At 42.7% G+C, this 17137-nt stretch overlaps 1 non-coding gene across 1 annotated transcript; it reads right to left on the bottom strand.

Moving 5' to 3' along the window:
• Positions 1 to 16606: 16606 nt before the first annotated feature.
• Positions 16607 to 16678, bottom strand: TRNAY-GUA (transfer RNA tyrosine (anticodon GUA)). Its single transcript has one exon. It is a non-coding gene; the product is annotated as a tRNA-Tyr (tRNA).
• Between the last annotated feature and the right edge of the window lie 459 nt (positions 16679 to 17137).

The following is a 17137-nucleotide window of genomic DNA, read 5'->3' as shown; positions in this document are numbered from 1 at the left end:
ACCAGTTTTGATCTCCAGACGGGGAAGATCCCCTGGAGTAGGAAATGGCACCCACTCCAGTATTCTCGTCTGAGAAAATCCCATGGACAGAGGAGCCTGTGGGGTCACAAATAGTCAGACACGACTGGGCGACTGAGCACACGCACATCACCACTATACAAATAAACAACTGTCCCGATAACTTCCAATCTTCCTCATGGTGTATAGATCTTCAGAAATGAATACTCAAAGGTACCATCCTTCCTGTGATCTGAATCTTGAGTGCACCAAACCCATATTCTTTAAAAACAATATTCATCATATCGCACACCCTTACACCCCCAACAACCTACTGCTGCCCCACCCAAAACTTCCCATGGCCCTTTACTCCCAATCACTCTGAAACTAAACTCCTCCATTTAGTTGTCATGGTTGCCTGGATTTCAGCTCCAGTCAAATTCCCCAATCCTCTCCAGAATACACGTCAAGCAAGACCCCTCCATGTCTCCAAAATAACCATGTTTACTCTTGAGGCTTTTCCTTTAATTTCTTCCTTACCTACAATTTGATGGATTTCCTTCAAACTTCAGATCAAAACATAATTCTTTGAAGTCTGCATTATGCAAACAAACACCCCACATTCATGCCTACAGCATTAATCTTCTCTACTACATGACTTAGCAATTAATTATATTGCAAAATACTCTTGCTTTTGTGTATTTTGGTCAAATTTCACTAGAATGCAAACATCACTTATTATTTTTGTATTGCTTTGTTCAGTGCTGTAATCTTAGCACCTAGGATAGTGCCTAGCACATAAGCTCAGTTCAGTTCAGTCAACCAGTCATGTCCAGAGTCATGTACTCTGCATATAAGTCATGTCTTTGCGACCCCATGAATCGCAGCATGCCAGGCCTCCCTGTCCATCACCAACTCCCAGAGTTCACTCAGACTCACGTACATCGAGTCAGTGAGGCCATCCAGCCATCTCATCCTCTGTCGTCCCCTTCTCCTCCTGCCCCCAATCCCTCCCAGCATCATAGTCTTTTCAAATGAGTCAACTCTTTGCATGAGGTGGCCAAAGTACTGGAGTTTCAGCTTTAGCATCATTCCTTCCAAAGAAATCCCAGGGCTGATCTCCTTCAGAATGGACTGGTTGGATCTCCTTGCAGTCCAAGGGACTCTCAAGAGTCTTCTCCAACACCACAGTTCAAAAGCATCAATTCTTCAGCACTCAGCTTTCTTCACAGTCCAACTCTCACATCCATACATGACCACTGGAAAAACCATAGCCTTGACTAGATAGACCTTTGTGGCAAAGTAATGTCTCTGCTTTTCAATATGCTATCTAGGTTGGTCATAACTTTCCTTCCAAGGAGTAAGCGTCTTTTAATTTTATGGCTGCAGTCACCATCTGCAGTGATTTTGGAGCCCCAAAAAATAAAGTCAGCCACTGTTTCCACTGTTTCCCCATCTATTTGCCATGAAGTGATGGGACCAGATGCCATGATCTTCGTTTTCTGAATGTTGAGCTTTAAGCCAACTTTTTCACTCTCTTCTTTCACTTTCATCAAGAGGCTTCTTAGTTCCTCTTCACTTTCTGCCAGAAGGGTGGTGTCATCTACATATCTGAGGTTATTGATATTTCTCCTGGCAATCTTGATTCCAGCTTGTGCTTCCTCCAGCCCAGCGTTTCTCATGATGTACTCTGCATATAAGTTAAATAAGCAGGGTGACAATATACAGCCTTGACAAACTCCTTTTCCTATTTGGAACCAGTCTGTTGTTTCCATGTCCAGTTCTAACTGTTGCTTCCTGACCTGCATATAGGTTTCTCAAGAGGAAGGTCAGGTGGTCTAGTATTCCCATCTCTTTCAGAATTTTCCACATAAAAGGACTGGGTAAATATTGGGTTGGTCAAATGTTCACAAGTGTTTTTCTACAACATCTTGTGGATGAACCAACATTTGTTGAATGAATATATGATTGAACAGTGTTTCCCCAGTAGAACTTGGAATCTCTCAAGGGCAGAGAGTATATTATTATCCTTTTATCTTTAGTCACACAAACATCCTATTTATCAAGTACTCATACTTCTCCAAGCTCAGTGACTGATAAGTCACCCCAACGTCCAAACACAGACTGCAGTTCTGTGTTGAATCTGGAGTCAAATACAGCGAAATGACTATGCTACAGTAAGCACTACCTACATTCTTCCTGGGAGAAAAATGAAAGGAACAAGCAGAAAAGAAAAGATCTATTATTGAGTTTGGAAAGAAAATAACATCCTTGAAATTAGAAATGAGATCACCTATCACTTAAGGAACATGTAGGTGTGTGTGTGTGTGTGTGCACTCAATCCCTCAGTCAGGTCCAACTCTTTGTGACCCCGTGGACTATAGTCCTCCAGGCTCCTCTGTCTCTGGGCCTTCCTTAACTATCGTGCTTCACACAACTATTGTTAGGCATAGTTACGTCTGCTCTACAGAAAATAAAATTTATGAAAAATAATGTCTCAGGCTTTCCTGGTGGTTAAGAATCAGCGTGCCAATGTGGGAGACATAAGTTCTGTCCCTGGTCTGGGAAAATCCCACAGGTCATGGGGCAACTAAACCAGTGCACCACACCAGAGCCTGCGTTCTAGAGCCCACACACCCAGTGAAGAGTAGCCCCCATTAGCTCCAATGAGAGAAAGCCCACACCCAGCAACAAAGACTCAGCACAGCCAAAAAACAAAATTAATTAATACATTAATTAAAAAAAATGATGTCTCTTCAGATTTCCACATGGACACATGCCTCTGAAGTAGACAGGGAAAATATTATTACAAGAAACCAGTAAGTCTATCTTGTCAAATGTTACATGGCTGCTGAATGGTAGAGTTCAGACTAAAAGGAATTTATTCTGCAGTTTTCCTCTTTTTTCTTTCATAATTCCTTTTTTCATAATTCCTCTTTCATAACTTATAAAGGTGAAGAGTGCTAAAGATATGATCAATATCTCCTCATTTTTCATTTTTTGGAATATCCGTTAGTCTCCTTGGTCCTTTTAATAGTCTCTATCTTCTCTCCCCTGATTGTCATAAGAATCTGAATGTTGCTAAAAATGGACAGAGTGAACTGTAGCAGTTCTATGTAGAGCAGGGTAATTCTCTGAAATAATAATCAGTGCATTATTTTACATTTCTTCATAGCACCATTACCTAAAAAGTCAGATTTTTATTTTTGGACTGGGCTTATCCCTTTAGAAAGAGAGAATGCAGAAAATAAAGTAATCAAATCTCAACTTTTTCATTTTAAAATATGTTCTAGAAACGCAGAGCATACCCTGAAGAGCCAAGGTTTTCATTGTGAGAGCCAGGCTTTTATTGTAGACAGAAGGATTTTTGAGTCTTCAACAACTTGGATGGAATCAGAACACAAATCTTATACTATAAATAGGAGTGTTAGGCAGAAGGCAGATTTTCCTCCAAAAATTACATAAATTCAATCTGCTGGAGAAAGAAGAGAGCTGAGATAGAAAGGGGGGCAAGACTTAGTTGTCACAACATAGGTTCCACTGAAGGGACCCCACACCATTTTCCCTTCATGTAGAGTCAGCCCCAGCCCCAGAGGAAGATGATAGAAACTGTAGCAGGGGGACCGGTTCCTGGAAGAAATAGGGCTGGCATCTCACTTCCTGTCCAGCAGGCTGAATGGAGTGCCTCTCAGATGTGCTCTGCACCTCAGGGCAGTGAACTGGGAGAGAAAGCTGGGACTAATCAGGACAAAAGAGCCTGAGACAATCTTCTGAGTGTCCAACAGCCCAAGCGATACATATGCTCCATCCTGGAGGGAGGTTTTGGATCAGAAGAGGCCTGACAAGGGGCTGTCATCAGCAGTGACGGCACAGGTGGGACTAACCTGAGGCTGTAAATGGACCTGAATGCCAGCAGGAGAGACACAGGTCGATGTCACTGTGAATGAAGTAAACCCCACTGGGTGTCCACAGGGGCAAGGACAACACCACCAGTCCTTCGTCCTAAAGCCATCGTGTCCATACCACCCCCTCTAAAAGCATTTAGTTGCCTTGGCTGAAGAAGGCTGAGGGGAAACCACCGATTGACTGGGTTTCCATTTAAGCCTGCCTAGAAGTAGCTACAGAGAAGGCAATGGCACCCCACTCCAGTACTTTTGCCTGGAAAATCCCATGGACAGAGGAGCCTGGTAGGCTACAGTCCATGAGGTTGCTAAGAGTCGGATGCGACTAAGCAACTTCACTTTCACTTTTCATTTTCATGCATTGGAGAAGGAAATGGCAACCCACTCCAGTGTTCTTGCCTGGAGAATCCCAGGGACAGAGGAGCCTGGTGGGAGGCCGTCTATGGACGGACACGACTGAAGCGACTTAGCAGCAGCAGAAGTAGCTAAGGTTCCTACTATCACACAGAAAGGGGCTCAAGAGAGCAAGCGCTTAGTTGTAGAAATCTAGAGAACATCACAATTCTGCATACCTGTGTTTCTACCAGTGAAAGCTGTGGACAACACACACACAAAAGGTGATGGGCTGAGAAGCATGCAGACTACTGTAGGACACCGAGCCAGCAAGGGGATGCCAGATCCATTTCAGAAGCTGGGTCTGTCTTCAAAGGGTTTTGACTCGCCGACCTCTGGCTGGCCTGCGCCCTCTTCTCAGACACACCAGACAGACGAGTAAACACAGATCACAAGTGGACCACATGTTCTTATTCTTTTTCCAAGTGCTCTGTGGCTGTGGGCCTCCCCCACTCCAGACTTTTCAAATAGGCAGATACTTGGGCCCCATAGAAGCTTCCTTCCTCCTCTCTCAGCAGACAGTGACTTACAAGACAATGATCAGACTGACGGGAGAGTCCCAGCATTGATGAACACCTTCACCTGCAGCTTTTCTCATGTTCAAGGGCTACAGCACCTAAAACCCTGAGCTGATTTACTCCTTTGAACAAAACATCTCCCTCGCTGGTTTATTCCTTTAGATACCCATGTTTCTGGATATGGAACCTGGTACCCAGTGGCTCAGTGGTGAAGAATTCACCTGCAATCCAGGATACACAAGAGATGTGGGTTCAATCCCTGAGTTGGGAAGATCCCCTGGAGAAGGAAATGGCAACCCACTGCAGTATTCGTGCCTAGAGAATCCCATGGACACAGGAACCTGGTGTGCTGTAGTCCATGGGGCCGCAAAGAGTTGGACACGACTTAGTGACTGAACAAGGACAAAAACCTCCTAACACTTCACTGTGAAGAAATTACTGTCTTTCCCTCTATGACATGGGTAACCTTGAGAAGCAGAAAAACAGTGAGATAAGAAAGTGAGGACCCTAAAAGGAGGAAAGATGGTTCAGAAGGGTGAACCTGGGGAACCTGAAGAGAATTTTTTCATCATATTTCTTAAGAGAAACCCAAGTGTGCAATGAACTACCTTTATATGATGCTAAAAGAAATGGATATCCATGTTACAGATTTGGATGCCTGACAGAGGACAGAGGGAAGGACATGTTGACATGAATGCTTTCTGATACCTTGGCATTCCATGGTTCCAAGTCAGTCAAGCGATACACCCATTGTTTTGAAATGACAGACCATCAGTCTCCATCTTACACTGAGTTTCCTAGCACTGAGCTCATTAGCTGATGCTTAAACTCTTCTGCAAATAAGGCCAGTGGTGCCAACATAGAACTCTCATAACTATCTCTCATCCAATCTTTTCTGCAACACAACCCAAAAAAGAAGCCAGCATACCCCCAGAAATTCACTTTTTATTCTTACTTATGGTGGAGAAAAAGAGGGTGGGGATAGTGAAGGTGAGCCCTGAAAAATCCCTAAGAGCCGCATCAGATGCAATGGCAAGAACGGGCAGCAACTGACATGCATGCCCCAGGGGCTGGGAGGTGCTGATGAAAAAAGCTCAGCCTCCTTCCTTAGAACATCCCTGGAGACCATTTCCATTCTCCTTTCACACCTGGCATTACTTATACTGTACCAGAGAAGGGATTTTTATTTTTAAATTATGCATGTGGATTTGCACCTTTATTCCATCAGAATCAAACTAAATGTTATTCCACAACACTCCATAAAGTTAATGATACAACGTGACTAGCGCTCTTTCCTGAAATACGACATTCTTCAGGGACCCTGACAGTATTAAAGGGACTGGATGCCAGGGCCAAATCATGCCCCTGGAGCCACATAGAAGTTCCACAAGCACTTATATACCATGACATCTATATTCCTTAGTTTCTGTGAATTCAATCAGAAGGTTTATTATGCAAAGTCCCCGAAAAACCAGAGATACCATGGCACGGGATCTGGGAGCTGCTCAGATCTGGGCAGAACAGTCCAGAACCACATTTGACTGCAGGGAAGTGATGACTTGATCAGAGAAGAGAGGAAAAAGTAAAGACTTGAAATTAGAAGGGAAGTTAAACTTCTACCACTGTGATTCCAAAATGTGGTTAAATTTGTGAAATTAACAAATATATTCTGTGCTGCTCTCAATGAGTATTTCGAATTCACCATTGATTGATAACTGTTTTAAAAAATGAATTGTTATCTCCTTGACCCAGAGAAAGAGACTTGTAAAAGTAACTTAATTCAGAATTGTGAAAATGACAAATATTTTCTCCTCATTTCCCAGATTTAACTTAACATTTGGCCTGATCATGATATAGTTGCATTCATTTGGGGCATAGAACTCTACACATAAAGAGTAAATATGCCTATATTTCCATGTGTATATGGAGAATACTTTGGAGAAGGCATTGAAACAGGATTCTAAGGTTCTGGCTTTAATTAAAATGAAACAAAACTAGAAAGTCATATCACTTATGATGGCATGCTGGCTGTCATGGTAGTCTGTGTGGTCTTGCGTAAATTATCCAGCTTCTCTGGGCCTCAATTTATCAACTTATAAAATGGGCAAACTCCACTCTTTCAGTATAATGATGAACAGTAAAGGATACAACAAATGTGAAAGTGGTTCATTCTTAAACACTCTTTTATTTTACATATTGATAATAGAGGCATATATCCTGCTTCTTGGCCTTTAAAAAAAAAAGAAAAAGAATCCTAGTCCTTCAGAGCTGGGATGGATTCTATGTGATTCAGTTACTCATTTTGGGAATTTCTTATGGCAAATTCCATGGACGAGGAGCCTGGAAGGCTACAGTCCACAGGGTCGCAATGAGTCCAACACGACTTCATGACTAAACTACCAACTGTATATGGCAAATCAGCAGCTAGCACCTGGCAGAAGTTCACCACGTTCAATTCTTACTCAATAAGTGTTTCTAATGTTTCAGCAGCATGCTTCCAGAGCACTTTCTGTGATGATGGAAAGGTTCTGTGTTTTTCACTGACCATAATGGTAGCCGCTATACACAACTGTCTATTGAGCTTTTGAAATGAGTTGAGTGCAACTAATGAATAAATTTTATTTTATTTTAAATAAATAAACTAAATTCAACTAATGAATGAATTTTATTTTATTTTAATTAACTTCAAAACAAATAGCCACATGTGGGTAGTGACTATCACACTGGACAGTTGTGGGCAGGATAGAAATTTGAGAGTCATATTTCCAGTACTGCTCCAGAGTTTATATTTCCCTAAGTACCTCCCGACCTAGATAATCACAATGGCGTGATCACTCACCTAGAGCCAGACATCCTGGAATGTAAAGTCAAGTAGACCTTAGGAAGCATCACTACGAACAAAGCTAGTGGAGGTGATGGAATTCCAGTTGAACTATTTCAAATCCTAAAAGATGATGCTGTGAAAGTGCTGCACTCAATATGTCAGCAAATTTGGAAAATCAGCAGTGGCCACAAGTCTGGAAAAGGTCAGTTTTCATTCCAATCCCAAAGAAAGGCAATGCCAAAGAACACTCAAATTACCACACAATTGCACTCATCTCACATGTTAGTAAAGTAATGCTCAAAATTCTCCAAGCCAGGCTTCAGCAGTACATGAACTTCCAGATGTTCAAGCTGGTTTTAGAAAAGGCAGAGGAACCAGAGATCAAATTGCCAACATCCACTGGATCATCGAAAAAGCAAGAAAGTTCCAGAAAAACATCTATTTCTGCTTTATTGACTATGCCAAAGCCTTTGACTGTGTGGATCACAATAAACTGTGGAAAATTCTTCAAGAGATGGGAATACCAGACCACCTGACTTGCCTCTTGAGAAACCTGTATGCAGGTCAGGAAGCAACAGTTAGAACTGGACATGGAACAACAGACTGGTTCCAAATAGGAAAAGGAGTACGTCAAGGCTGTATATTGTCACCCTGCTTATTTAATTTATATGCAGAGTACATCATGAGAAATGGTGGGCTGGAGGAAGCACAAGCTGGAATCAAGATTGCCGGGAGAAATATCAATAACCTCAGATATGCAGATGACACCACCCTTATGGCAGAAAGTGAAGAGGAACTAAAAAGCATCTTGATGAAAGTGAAAGTGGAGAGCGAAAAAGTTGGCTTAAAGCTCAACATTCAGAAAACGAACATCATGGCATCTAGTCCCATCACTTCATGGCAAATAGATGGGGAAACAGTGGAAACAGTGGCTGACTTTATTTTTTGGGGCTCCAAAATCACTGCAGATGGTGACTGCAGCCATAAAATTAAAAGATGCTTACTCCTTGGAAGGAAAGTTATGACCAACCTAGACAGCATATTAAAAAGCAGAGACATTACTTTGTCAACAAAGGTCCATCTAGTCAAGGCCATGGTTTTTCCAGTGGTCATGTATGGATGTGAGAGTTGGACTGTGAAGAAAGCTGAGTGCTGAAGAATTGATGCTTTTGAACTGTGGTGTTGGAGAAGACTCTTGAGAGTCCCTTGGACTGCAAGGAGATCCAACCAGTCCATCCTAAAGGAGATCAGTCCTGGGTGTTCATTGGAAGGACTGATGTTGAAGCTGAAACTCCAATACTTTGGCCACCTGATGCAAAGAGCTGACTCATTTGAAAAGACTCTGATGCTGGGAAAGATTGAGGGAAGGAGGAGAAGGGGATAACAGAGGATGAGATGGTTGGATGGCATCACTGACTCGATGGATGTGGTTTTGGGTAGCCTCTGGCAGCTAGTGATGGACAGGGAGGGCTGGCATGCTGTGGTTCATGGGGTCACGGAGAGTCAGACAAGACTGAGCGACTGAACTGAACTGAACTGAACTGAAGTACCTCCCCGCAGCAGGAACTTACAATGTCTGTCTCTACTGGGACTTTCAATCCTATAAAGGGGGGACATGTCTAATGAGCTAAAATACATGGAGATCTCACCCCGTAGAGCCCCACACACCAGCCTCTCTCTCCCAAAGAAGAGCCTTGAGAAGGCAACCCTTAATCAAAAAGAATGAAAGGCCAATGGTGGGATTTCCAGAATGAAGGCAAAAACACTCTAATTAGCAAGAGGCTCCTTCTCAAAGAATTCCCTAGATACCACTCCCCTCTCCACCTGCATTCATGGCCCCAACCTCCCTCCCACCCATCACGTACCCAATATCCTGCTCACACAGGCCAGGAGAGGCAAGATCTGGGCCACTTTGAAGACGTGAATTTCTCCAAAGAAGCAGAGATTGCAGTAGCTGCAGAATATTCTGGGTTGTGTGTGTGTGTGTGTGCACTCGCACGCACACACACCTGCATGTGTTTCTTCCCCTTTTTTAACAGCTCTAATTCCAGCACTGAACTTGAGACTGATCATTATTTCCTCCTCTCATTATCTCACGACATATTCATACCAGCACAGACAAGACTCCCAATGTCAACATTGTTTGCTTTCCTTTCAGAGTAAGACACATTCTATCCTCCACTATCACACATTTAGAGCAGATGTTCCTAAAAAAGGATAAACCATGTGCTTAACATATTTTATTCCAAGGGGTAATTTTAGAAATTATTGCAATCAATGAGCTAATAATAATGGTGGTAATGATGAGGCCAAGTTATTATTACCTATTACCTTTAATCATCGACAGCAACTCAATTGGACGTAATTAGAGGCATCATCATAAGTAACGTGGAGCAGATGGAAGATGCTGGGCCTTGCGTTTCCAGGACTGAGTGGGAGGGTTAATGATGGAGCAGTGGGCATTAAAAATGGGCCACTTATGTCCAAAATTCACCCTACCCTTGAATCTTCCATGTCCGATACCCACAAAAACAGATTTGAAATTATCAGAAGATATAAGGAGCCAACCCCACCGCTTTCAAAGTCCACTCACTAATTGTGAGTGGCAAGACCCCAGTTCTGCCCCATCTTCATCTTTATGGGTTAAACAGTGGCCTTCTTTATTTTTTCTTCTTTCAATTTCATTGGCACAAGAAAAACAGAGCAATAGTCTATTGTGTCCTTCTCTCAACCTCCCTCATTCCAGAAAAGCATGCCTCTAGGGTGATTATTACCTTTTGAAAACATGCAAATGCTTCAGTGAGTCACTTAGCTTTAATTTAAAATTTGGCATGAAATACAGTATGAGCCTATATCACCAGCGAGTCAATAACACCACAAAACAACAATTTCCTATATGCTGTTTTATAGGGGCACGGTTCACAAACATGTAAGACACAGATGTGCAAGCTGATGTGAAAAAAAAAGCCTGGAACCTGGGGCTTTAGAATTGGGGTTCAGTTTGTGCAACGGCTGATTAATGGGCCATTACATGGGGCAAGTTACCTGTCCTCTGTGAGCCTCTGTTCTATCAACTATGAACAGTTAGCTTGTGTTAGCATTCCCCTTTCTGTAAGCCAGGGAGACCTTATGCTTTTCTCGATAAAAGCACTTGTCTCCCTACACTGCAAATGTGGATTTACCTTCCTGGGTTGGCCACCGACTTTGAGAAGGTACTGTACTGAAGTTATTCCTTTCTCTATCCCTGGTATCTGGCACTTACTAAGTGCTCATAAAAGTGAGTTTTCATATCCCGAAAGAACTTGCAGTCTAGACAGACAGGCAAGACCAACAGTGGCAAAACAGAGAGTGACCCAAAAGCCAAAGATGCAATAGAGTATAGAGGATTCATATGGCTCACTCGGGTTTCCCAGGTGGTCTTAGTGGTAAAGAACCTGCCAGTGCAGGAGATGTAAGAGGTGTGGGTTTGATCCCTAGGTTGGGAAGATCCCTTGGAGGAGAGTGTAGCAACCCACTCCAGTATTCATGCCTGGAGAATCCCTAGGACAGAAGATCCTGGTGGTCTACAAAGAATCAGAAACAACTGAAGTGACTTAGCATGCACAGATGTGTGTGACTCACTAACCCACTGGGAGGCAGTGGGACTGAACTAGGCTTTGAAGTGAAGTGAAAGTTGTTCATTTGTGTCTGACTCTTTGTGACCCCATGGACTATACAGTCCATGGAATTCTCCAGGCCAGAATACTGGAGTGGGTAAGGTTGTACTAAAATGTTTACAAAGATAGTCTCCAGACTACCTAATTAGCTTCACCTCTTCATCCTTTGGTTTCATATATGTTAAGTGGCTATAACATCCATCCTCAACAACCATGTAGAGATGAAACACTTCTTTTTTCTTCTTTTTTAATAGATACACTCATTGCTGCCCAGAGAAACAAATACCATATAAATATTATAACAATAATCATACTGAGAAATAAAATAATAATGATGCAAGCATCTATATAATGTTTCATGTCTGTGGTCTTTGAGGGGAGTTTTTACTCAAATATCTCTAAATGAATAAATACATCTGGTTCATAAAGATGTCCAAAGGCACTTTTTTCTACTCATATCCACACATACCTCACTATAGAACTAAAAACAAATTCACTTAGAACTTTTATGGAATCACAGTCCTTAAAAAAATCAGAGTTCTCATTAAAGCCAATAGGAATTTGTTATAAAAATTAATAACAGGATATAAGCTTATAGGATCTTATCAATAATATCTTTACAATCTGTTGGTCTCTTTGAGATGTGCCAAACATAACCAAGATTTATTGATGGAATCAATGTTTGAGGGCATAAAACTTTATATGTGTTTTCCTTTGCTCAATTAGTAAATCTCGTCTAAGTTACGAAATTGTCCTGAGATTTCACTTAGCCATGGCCAAATATCATGCTCAAAGTAGATACTTTCATTTGGATTATCTGCTTAAATGTTCTAATTCTCCACTTTACTTCATGGAATTACAGAAACTCAGCCAAAGTAAAAATCTTTAACTAAAAAAATTTACGTTGTAACTACAACGGACAATGTTCTACGAGTGACATGTGAAAGGGAATAAAAGCATGAATAACAGAAACCCAGATGTGTTAGTCGATAAAGGGAGTGGAAAAAAGAGAAGTCTAGCAAATAAATACAAAGCCCTACAGAATAAGGGAAATGAGAGAAGTAAACTCAGGGTCCTGCGAAATCTCCGATTGAACTGGGGATATGACAAAGGAGCATGGATTCTTTGGGCCACTGGCTCTGGACCAGAAGAGTTAAAAGGGTTGTCAGTGCAGAGAGAAAAGCTTGAGCAATGACAGGGAATCAAGAAAACACAGGGAAAGCAATTAGCATTCCTCTACTTTTCCTCCCAGCAGAGGAATATTGGAAAATAAAATCAGAAAGATAGATTGGACCCAAATTCTTGAGGGTGTTGAATATCAGACTAAATATTTTCAGCTTAATTTGGTTAAGTCATGAGAGACCACTCTAGAGTTGTTTTTTTTTTTTTTTTAAGCAAGTTAATGGCCTACATTAATTTATTATTGATCGTTATTCATCCTCTTACATCCAATTGCTCCCCAATCCCTATCAGCTCTACCTTGTACTCTCACTGCAGCACTGTCTTCTCAGGGTCCCATGTTAGAGCCCCTCCATTCCAGGACAGCCTCTATCATGTTCCCCGTCTCCTCCCCTACCCTGAAATCCTGCAACTTAAGCAGAAGTGTGATTGCATCATCCCCCAGCTTAAAGTCCATCAGTAGGCTCCTCTTTCCTGGAGGATGAGCTCCAAACCCTCAGCATGGCACACAAGGCCTGTCATCTTCTAAACTTCACCTGTCTATCCAGTTACACCCTCAAACACACATGTCCTGTGCCCCTCCCCTGGCCCATGCTTTGGCCTGGAATTTGTCACTGTTCCATTATACACCATGATTTCTCACACCTCCAAACCTCAGTGTATGTAACCTCCCTGTCTGCCTGGGAACATACTACTGATCCTTGGAAATTCAGCTCAAATGTTACTTCCTCCAAAGCCTTCCCTGATAATCTCCAGCCTCGCACCCCTTATTCAGTTAATACCTTCTTTCCTTCTCTTCCATAGCATCATGTAAGAGCTCTGAGACTCCACTTCTCACATGTCCCTGTATTTGTTTGCACAACCGTCTTCCCGCTGCCCTGGGCACCACCATTTCTCGTTGCTCTCTGCAGTCCTAAGGCAGATGGTCAATACACAATGGTTAGATAAGCTAATGCATATATTTTTTAATCACATCAACTTCCTGAAAATCTCTAAAGCAGAGGAAAGTAGAGAGCTTTAGAAGCATGACTAGGACAGTGATGTATTAGGTAAATTGGATGAGAGACTACAGGTTTGGAAGGAGGCGGAGAAGATGATAGATTCTGCTTTGAACATGGAAAATATGCCTTTGGCGTCCACCGCAATCAGGACCTGCTTTTGAGGCGGCGAGTGATTCTGATTAGACAGGAACAGAGAATTAAGTCGTTCTGTTCCCTTCCCAAGCCTAACACCACCTTCTCTTTTTGATAACTTCCTCCAAGATGATCCGAATTTCTTTAGCCCTGTCTCTCTTATCCAAATATTTCCTTGAACAAGAACTCAAACGGGCACGTTTTCAGATCCTGTGTCTCTGAATGTGTGTGAGCTCAGAGAGAAGGAAACAGAAAATGATTTGCAACCTGGCTCTGGAAGGAGAGCAACTGTCAAGGGGGCCAGGATTGTTTTTGTTATTACTGCCTCGCTTTCAGCCCGTGTCTGTTTATTGTTATTGTCTTGTCCCCTTACTGATGCTCAATCCATTTCCTCATCACAAGTGTGAAAGGAAGCCTGGCAAAAGTCCCCCTAGCGAAAGTTCCGAATAGATAACGGATTTGTCCTGAGATAGCACGACATCTGTTAGGTATTTGGAGACGTTGTCCGTCCTGCCTTGAAGGATACTTAGGCAGTCAGGCTTCTTTCTCCCTGGAAGGCTATAAAACAGTGGCAGGAAAGAGCTAGCGATGCTTGCTTATAAGAGCCAGTGCTGGGACGCGCAGCTTGAAAAGGCAAGCGTGGCGTTTAAATTTAGCACGTGTGCTTGAATTCATATTTACACAGAACTTGAATCAAGACAACACAGAGAAGTATTAATAACATGTATAATGCCGAGATTAGTTGTGTAGTGGACCCTTTCATCTGCATAACCAATTTTTACACACCTCTGTTGAGAATTTCAGATTCTTCTCTTTTATTGCAAAGGCTTTTGTAAAAATTCATATCAAACGAATTTTAAAAGAAGCTTCAGGGAAATCCTTATTGCTTCTAGAAACAGCTGGTCTGGTGGGGGTTCCAGTGAAACCCCAGAATCTTTTTCTCCTCCCACAATTTTAAAGCTTACCGAAGAGGAAATCAACACCAGAGAGACAAGAAGGGAAGTTGGAGAGAAACAGAAGAGAAAGGTGAGGGCAAGAGAAGCTGCTGGATAAATGACATGCAGTCCCAGGAAAAGAGAGAAAGAAGTGAAAAAAAAGCCTAGGAGAGGGAAAGAGGATGACTAAGAAGGAGCAATTAGATTTTTAAAGTAGTTATAAAAGAAAAAAAATACAAAGTATAATATCTTCTTTAACTTCAACAAGGTAAAAGATATCCTGAAGGAAAGCTACAACAGTTGCAACCAAGACAAGTCATTTAAAAAAAAAATCCCATTTGGAAATTCAGAGGTTATCAAAGTAGAAATTAGCAAACTAGATTCCTGGAACAACATTTAACAAATCAAAACCAAGCTTAGAACTATGCAGGATGTCTGAGAAAAGACAGATGCAAGAAGAGGAGAAAGAAAAATTAGGAGAAAGACAGAACAAGAGAAGGGGAGGAGAGTGAGAGAAAGCCAGGAACAAAAGTTGGAATATTTGCTTTATGAAGTATTAATAACTTGCAAAGGGTTATTTGTCATTGCTGAATTTAGAAATTTATTATCCTATATTAACAAGAGACCAAAACGTCTAGAGTCATTGGCTCAGAGTGTTTTCAAACTATGCTTTCCACCAGAGGACAGTGACCCAGGTTGACAGGCGGTCTCGTTCGGAAAGGGGAGAGGACAGAACCCCACATCTGCCAGTTACCAGACTCACTTCCCCGCTCATGGCCAGAGAACTCCTCTGGGGGCCGAGGGAGACTTTGAAGTCCAAAGGAGTTTGGGATGGGGAAACGGGAGGGACTGTGGAAAAGAGAATGAGAATTTATTATCAGGACCTTTGGGGGGTTTCAGATAAAAGCCCTAAATTAACTCTTAATACTTATGAAATTCTGTGCTGTCACCCACTTTCTTAACTTTATTGCTCTGGTGTTTGCTGAGCCCTTTTCATATCATGAGGGACTAAACTTTGACCTTTGCAATTTCATGAAAATAATATGGGGCGGGGGTGGGAGGGGTGGGAATATGTGCTTCAAACTTCAGGATGAGTTGAGGAGGCAGGAAAGAGGGCACCATCACCTACTCTCCTTACAGAGAGGAGAAAGAGAAGAGAGAATCATTTTGGAATTTTGTGAACCATCCAGATTGCTCACCGTGAAGGAGGTTATCTGCCTTCAGAGATGCCCCCTCCCAAATGTCTGCTGCCTAGTCTTGGAAGCACAGTGAGCTCCTCGACTCTGTCCACCCCATCACCCCAGCTGGCACTGTTGGCCATGCCTCCCGATGCCCCACAGAACAGCTCCTCAGTTGACCTCCTCCGCCAGGTCTTACTTTAGCTCTCACTTTCCCAGGAAGACTTCCAGACCACCCAGATGATGACAGGTGTCTTCCCAACGCCAGGTCCCCAGAGCACCCCTTGCTTACCCTTCTCACAGCACACACCCAGCCTTTCACCACTGCCTGCTCACCTGTCCCTCCCTCACTGGAATATCAGCTTCTTGAAGATGGGCACAGTTTGAGACAGTCTCTGCTGTTTCTCCAGTATCCGGTACCGCGTCTGGCACTCAAAATACTTTTTGAATGCATAAATGAATGGGCTTGAAAATCAGATGTTGACTTCAAGAGACATGTTCTCTCCACTTGAACATGGCACTCAAGGTGCTGTCTGCTCATGTAGTCCCAACAAGAGTAGGGTTTAAAAGGCAGATTCCTGGACTCCAAACTCAAACACTCTCCCAGTCATCTCTTTGAGCACTAATGTGTGAGTTGCACTGGGTTCCAGCAGTAAAATGTAATACCTAAGAAGACTTCCCTGGTGGTCCGGGGACTAAAACTTTGTGCTCCCAATGCAAGGGAATCAGATTTGATCCCAGGTCAGGGAACTGGATCCCATATGTCACAACCAGGACCCAGTGCAGCCTAGTCGTTTAGTCGTGTCTGACTCTTTGTGACCCCATGGACTATAACCTATCAGGCTCCTCCGACATACTGGAGTGGGTGGCCATTTCCTTCTCCAGGGGATCTTCCCAACCCAAGGATCGAACCTGGGTCTCCTGCATTACAGGCAGATGCTTTACCATCTGAGCCACCAGGGAAGCCCCAAATAAATGACACTTATAAGCTTTTCATTTACTATGGAGCACACAAATGATAGCATTTGTCATGGGGATACAGTGGTAAAAACAACAGAAAAGAAAGTTCTAGCCTTCAAGGAGCTTACCTTCCAGCATGTTGACAAATATTAAACCATTAATCACACAAGTGCAAGGAGAGTGTGCAGTGGGCGAACTTACCAAACAAAGGCAGTTTGATCTGAAGTTTGGAAAAATTATAGAGATCAGTAAGGCAAACAGCAAAGGTGAGAGGAAATTTGGGGAGAAAAGAGAGGAAGAAGTGTGTTCAAGAGCCCTGGGGCAGGAAGGAGTGTGACATGTTTGTGGGACTGGAAGAATGTCAGTGTGACTGAATTCCAAAGAGGGGGAGGAGGATGGCATGGGGTGAGGCCAGTGAGAAGGGCTGACAATTCTATGCTCAGGCCTCCCATCCCCACCTTA

The sequence above is a fragment of the Bos taurus genome, chromosome 11 (assembly GCF_002263795.3).
Source record: "Bos taurus isolate L1 Dominette 01449 registration number 42190680 breed Hereford chromosome 11, ARS-UCD2.0, whole genome shotgun sequence".
In the NCBI taxonomy this organism is placed as follows: domain Eukaryota; kingdom Metazoa; phylum Chordata; class Mammalia; order Artiodactyla; family Bovidae; genus Bos; species Bos taurus.
This window is presented reverse-complemented; position numbering and strand designations above follow the sequence as displayed.